Source organism: Diabrotica virgifera, chromosome 3 (genome assembly GCF_917563875.1).
Source record: "Diabrotica virgifera virgifera chromosome 3, PGI_DIABVI_V3a".
Classification (NCBI taxonomy): Eukaryota; Metazoa; Arthropoda; class Insecta; order Coleoptera; family Chrysomelidae; genus Diabrotica; species Diabrotica virgifera.
Genome location: NC_065445.1, coordinates 196,424,809 through 196,431,687, shown reverse-complemented (window position 1 = coordinate 196,431,687; position 6,879 = coordinate 196,424,809).

The window sequence follows — 6,879 nt, the reverse complement described above, 5'->3', positions numbered from 1 at the left end:
TAGTTCTCGAGATATTTATAATGGTCCGTTTATCTGCCTCACCCTGTATACCCAACAACTCGTTTTGAAAAATTTGATGATAAAAATGTCTAATAAACAGAAAAAGCATAAGCTAGAATGCCATTGTTTACTTATAAACAAAATATAAACAATGTAAGATTTGATTTTAAGTACCAAAGGTGAAGACCGATAAATTATGTAGGTATATTAGGCTATTGATTATACAGGGTGTCCCGAAAAGATTGGTCGTAAATTATACCAAACATTCTGGGGTCAAAAATAGTTTGAATCTAACTTACCTTAGTACAAATGTGCTCATAAAAAAAGTTACAGCCCTTTGAAGTTACAAAATGAAAATCGATTTTTTTCAATATATCGAAAAATATTAGAGATTTTTTATTGAAAATGGACATGTATTATTCTTATGGCAGTAACATCTTAAAACAAAATTATAGTGAAGTTTGTCCACCCCATAAAAATTTTATGGGGGTTGTGTTCCCTTAAACCCCCCCATACTTTTGTATATGTTCCAATTAATTCATTATTGTAGTACCATTAGTTAAACACAACGTTTTTAAAACTTTTTTGCCTCCTAGTATTTTTTAAAAAAGCCAGTTTTTATCGAGATGCTGCTTCTTTTTTAATATATTTACATAAAAATTTTATAGGGGTTTTGTTCCTTTAAACCCCCCAAATGTTTGTGTACGTTCCAATTACACTATTATTGTGGTACCGTTAGTTAAACACAGTATTTTTAAAAACTTTTTTGCCTCTTTGTCTTTTTTTGACAAATCACCTTTTATCGAGATATGGCTTCTTTTTCAAAATATATCTAAAAATGTTTATTATAAATACATTTTCAGATTATTAACAGGTCTCTATAATCGTACTAAACCATTACACCAGTTAATAGGGAAAAAATTCATCGATTTCACGTAAAAATGTTAAGCAGAGTTTTAAAGGTTTTAAACGATAGATGAGGGATAAATGATGATAATTCCGTGAAGACGTACAGCTAATATTTCTTCTTCTTTTTTCTAAACAGTTACAAAAAATGAAAAACTCAGTTTTTTGACTATAAATCGTTTCTTGTACATTTTAGAGAAAAATGTTTCAAATAAATATTGTGGATCTTAAAAAGTTCTTTAACTTGGTGGGATAAGTATTAAAATATATAAATAATTGACCGATATAATTGTAAAAAACTCTCATTTTTGCACTAATTTATAAATGTTAATAACTGTATTTTTTGCACAACGATATTTAATTTAACTACTTTAGATTATGCCAATTAAAGGGTTATTTCAGTGTGCTAAATTTCAACCAGATTGACCAAATAGTTTATGAGTTATTCAATTTGTTTTTCCCAGAGAGCAATTGTTTAAACAACTGTTCTTGCCCTAACAGTGACTCTAGAGATATTTTACAAATCCCAATCGATTATTTGAGACTTTAATTTTAAGATGTATTGAAAATGTTTTAAGATTTTATCAAAATTGTTATTAAAAAAACCGTCTGAAAAAGACCCTACTTTTTAGGTTATAAACAATTGGAATAACTTTGACAGTTTTTATGATACACGCTTGTATGTAGGTTCACTGAAAAGCTGGTGAAAAATATACTTTAAAATTGTGAAAAGAATTTTATGTGACCAATATAAATCAAGTTAGAATTTTTTTTTTCAATAAATCATTAAGAGCTAAAAATTGAATGAGTTGTTTAAGAAAATCTATATTTTATGATCCACTTCATATATTGCATATGCGGTGAAAAAATAAAAAGTCATGACTACTCATGACCCGTTAAACTGATGGTATTCGTGAAACACCGCCAACGAATGTGAAGGTGAGAATAGCTTCGTTTTATTTTTTAGAATGGAATCCCAATTTAAAACAATTTACAATTAATTCAACTTTTATGTGCAGAGCTCAACAAATCTGGGTACCGAACTAAAGTAGCAGATGAAGATGCAGACGTATTAATAGTGCAGACATCTCTTTACGAACATACATATGAACCTGACAAGATCGTTGTAATAATTTGTAATGATACCGATATAATTATCATATTGACGCAACTCTCTGTTCCGGACAATTACATATATTTTGAAAGAAAAAAAAAAGCGAAAAAGACAATATATCTATCTATTATAGTTGTAATAGGTTTAAACAATATCATATAAGAAAATACGTTGGGTTCTTCTTATATAGTTTTACTGGGTGTGATACAAATTTTTAGATCTGATAAATATTTTTATGACGAGAATGCTAACAAGGAGGACATCATGAAAAACGGATATATCATTGTTGCTTTGTATTCTGCTGCAATTGATGTTACATATAAAAAAACACAATAACATATTGGCATTAAATGAGTTACGATTTTTACAATTTGTAAGAAATACAGGGAAAAAAATTTGCGTTTATCATCAATTACAACACTGGTTAGGTAAAAAACTGGATGCTATCCATACACAATATGGATAGAAAAAGTCTGATATGGATTTTGAACCCATTTACACCTTATATTGTTTGACTCCTTAAGTGATATTAAAACAAATAGCATGTAAATGTTTAACGGGTTGCAAAAGTACAAGATGTGGCTGTAAAAAATATGGTATAAACTGTACGGATCTTTGTACACACTGTGCAGAGTGTGCAGTGGAAGAACAGGAGAAAAAATGTTGCAATCGCGCTGCAGTGGTTCTTGACGATGTTGAGTCAGACTTTGTAGACGATGAACTAATATAACTGTAACTTGCCGAGAAGTTTAGAAGTTGTAGATGTTCACTAGAATAATCAAATTAAAATTCATAAACAATGTTTTATTTTTTATTTTTATACTTATTAGATGCCTACCTAGACAAATATTAATAGCTTCTTTCAATTAAATCATAATAAAACAAAAATTAATTTTTTAAAAACTATTAAAGACTTTTATATACTTTTAATTATTGCAATTAAAATAAATAAATATTGTATTGTACTAATTTATAATTATTTTATACTTATATAAAAATATACTTTGTTTAATAAAATTTAAAGAATTTTTACGAAATACTTGTAAAATTCAATAACTTTTATAGTATAATTGAATCAATTGATTTTCACGGGATTTTCACATTTTCCCGGAAGTTGAAATTTGCACAGTTTTTATTATTTTTTGAGCTAACCCAGTTAAAAAAAAAGGTTGCGCGAGCTATGGAAGGTGATAATTTATTGCAGTTTTTTTTTTCCAAAAAAGGAAGCGAAGCTCGAACAGTTCCCACCTTCACTTTCGTTGGTGGTGTTTCACGAGTACCGTCAGTTAACGATACCGTTATAATAATAAGTTTTTTTATTTTTCACTGCCTATGCAATCTATACACTGGATCATAAAATATAGATTCCCATAAATACAATATGTTCAATGTTCAGCTCTTAATGTTTATAAACAAGGCAAAATTGATTTATTAAAAAAATAATAACTTGATTCATATTAGTTATATACAATTATTTTTTCTATTTTAATATGTATTTTTTCATCAGCTTTTCAGTGAGCCTACATGCAAACGTGTGACATAAAAACTGTCAAAGTTATTCTAATTGTTTATAACCTAAAAAGTAGGGCCTTTTTCAAACGGTTTTTTTAATAACAATTTTAATAAAATGTTAAATTTTTTTAATATATCTTAAAAATAGAGTCTCGAATAACTGATTGCGATTTGCTAAATATCTCTAGAGTCACTGTTAGGGCAAGAACAGTTGTATAAACAATTGCTCTCTTGGATCTATCTTGGAAACTATTTGGTCGATCTGGTTGAAATTTGGCATACTTAAATAACCCATTAAATAGCATAATTTAAAGTGGTTAAATTATATATCATTATGCAAAAAGTAAAGTTATCAATATTTATAAATTAGTGCAAAAATGAGGGTTTTTTGCAATTATCTCGGTCAATTGTTTATATATTTCAATATGTGTCCCATCAAATTAAAGAACTTTTTAAGGTCTACAATATTTCTTTGAAACATTTTTCTCTAAAACGAACAAAAAAAGTTTTATCGTCAAAAAACTGAGTTTTTCATTTTTTGTAACTGTTTAAAAAAAAGAAGAAGAAAAATTAGCTGTACGTCTTCACGGAATTATCATCAATTATCACTCCTCTACCGTTTAGCACCTTCAAAACCCTGCTTAAAATTTTTTCATGTTTTTTTACCTATTAACTGGGGTACATATACAAATATATGGTGGATTCGACAAATATTCAAAATAGGTCGATAAACACTGGCTTATCAAAAAAGTAGAAAGAGACAAAAAAGGTTTAAAAACATTTTGTTTAACTAATGGTGTCACAATAATAATTTAATTGGAACGTACACAAAAGTTTGGGGGGGGGTTTAAAGGAACAAAACCCCCTTAAAATTTTTATGGGGTGCACAAATTTCACTTTAATTTTTTTTTAAGATGTTGCTGTCATAAGAATGCCACATGTCCATTTTCAAAAAATCTGAAGGGGTTTTCGATATATGAAAAAAAATCGATTTTCATTTTGTAAATTCAAAGGGCTGTAACTTTTTTTGCGTGCACTATTGTATATAGGAAAGTGAGGTTCAATCAACATATTTTTGTCCCCAGAATCTGTGGTATAATTTATGACCATTCTTTTCGGGACACCCTGTATATTATGTTCAAAATAAAAGAGCTAAAAGGAACTACAAAGTTAACGGGATTTTATTGTCTCATAAATATGGTCAATTAAATGGTAAATTGGTCTCTTATGGTAAATTTGGAAAAACCGCGGAGTGCTACCATTTAAATGGGTGCGTTTTTGAGAAAGGGGTGAATTAGTCCCTAGGCACAGGGTGAATTAGGGTGAGTTATAATATGCACTTTTAGTACAAACACGTCTACAGGAAAATTGTTCCAGGTTAGATTTAACATCGAAATAACTCATTCTAAATTCCAACATATTTTTTTTACAAAAATATACTGAAAAGAAAAGCAAGAAAAAACACGAAAGAAAGAAATTTTGTTTTTAGCCCCATAACTTTTTTCCACAGAGATATATGTATAGGTATTGCTTCAGCGAAAAAATCTCCATCCTTCCTCTTTAAAATGACGTTTGGTAGAAGTCCCTAAGATTTCCAGTTTCCGAAAATGGATTTTTCAAAGTTAGCCGCTCACAGCATTTTTGGGTCATTTTCCCCTTTATTTCGCAAACATTTTTCTGTAACTCTTTTCTACGCATTTCTAGGTATAGTGGAGTCACTGAAGGTTTTCACCTCCGATTTCGTTGAACTTCCATCGATTTTCATGAAAATTGGTGAGTAATTAGAGGATACCTCAAGGAACAAAGGTGACATGATGCCAACTTGCGCTTTTACCCTGGGGGTGGACGCCACCCCTTCTTGGGGGTGAAAATTATTTTATCAAAAATAATACCATAAATTGATATAAGGACAAATTCTAAGCAAAATTTGTTATATAAAGTTATTAATATAAATCAATTCTTTTTGAGTTTATAAAGATCAAAATTTTATTTTTTCGTAAACAAATACATGCTCTAAAGCTGTTTTTCACGTATAACTCAAAAACTATAAGCTTTTTCAAAAAAAGTTATTATTACCAAAATTAAAGATAATCAAAAACTAAATACACTACTCACTTAAAGAAATAAACTAATATTAAGTCAAAGTGAGTTATAGTTAATTGAATGTAATTTTTTTTTCGACGAGTACTCAAATCTAATTATTCAAGCTTAAATAACGGGAAAACGATGCATTTTATAAAATATACCTGTTAAGCAGTTGTCAAAGCACTTCGGATTGCCTATCAATTGAGCTTCAGAAGAAGTTAATAGCATTAAAATTAAGCAAGTTATGATGAAAATAAGAGAAACCTTTCGAATTTTTTAGGAAAAAGTGAAAAATAAAACATACGCCATTTCCACAAAAATTAAAATTTATAGTAATCCTTACAATACTTTCTTTATATTAGCATAAGTAATGATATCAACAATTTTGGCCGGTTTAGAATGAAAAGTTCTGAAAAAAAGGTATAAAGTTTAAAGCTTAAATTTTGCTACGAGAACCATGTAACCGGGGCAATTTAACCTTTTATTTTGAAAAAAGTAAGGGGTTTAAAAGATTAAATTTAACGTAGTTTAATTTCCCTTGGAATTAACTTTCAAATGGTTTTTAGGCGAATCTGATATCCTAAAAATTAACTGAGTTATTAAAAAAAAAAACTATAACATTTTTAGGAAAACATTTTAAAAGATAAATTTTGAAAAATTTTTGGAGCATAAATTTTAATGCTCTCAACTTGTTCGACAACTCATTTAATAGATATTTCTAAGTACTTTGACAAATGTTTAATAAGTTTATGTTATAAAATGCATCATTCTCCCGTTATTTAAGCTTGAATACTTAGATTTGGGTACTCACCGAAAAAAATATACATTCAATTACCTATAACTCACTTTCGTTTAACACTAAAAGATTTTTTTAGTAAGATGTTTATTTAATTTTTTATGAGCTTCAATTTTGGTAATATTAACTTTTTTGTAAAAACTTATAGTTTTTGAGTTATTTATGAAAAATTGTTTTGATTTATTTTAATAACTTTATATAACAAATGTTGCTTAGAATTTGTCCCTCCATCGAATTATCGGATTATTTTTAATAAAATAATTTTCACCCTCGAGAAGGGATTGCACCCACCCCCAGGGTAAAAGCGCAATTTGGCACCATGTCACCTTTGTTCCTTGAGACCTCCTCTTACCACTCACCAATTTTCCAGCAAATCGATGGAGGTTCAACGAAATCGGAATTAATAGCTCATATCCACCTTCAGTGACTGCACTAGTACATATATATGCAATGGTACATTTAGTAG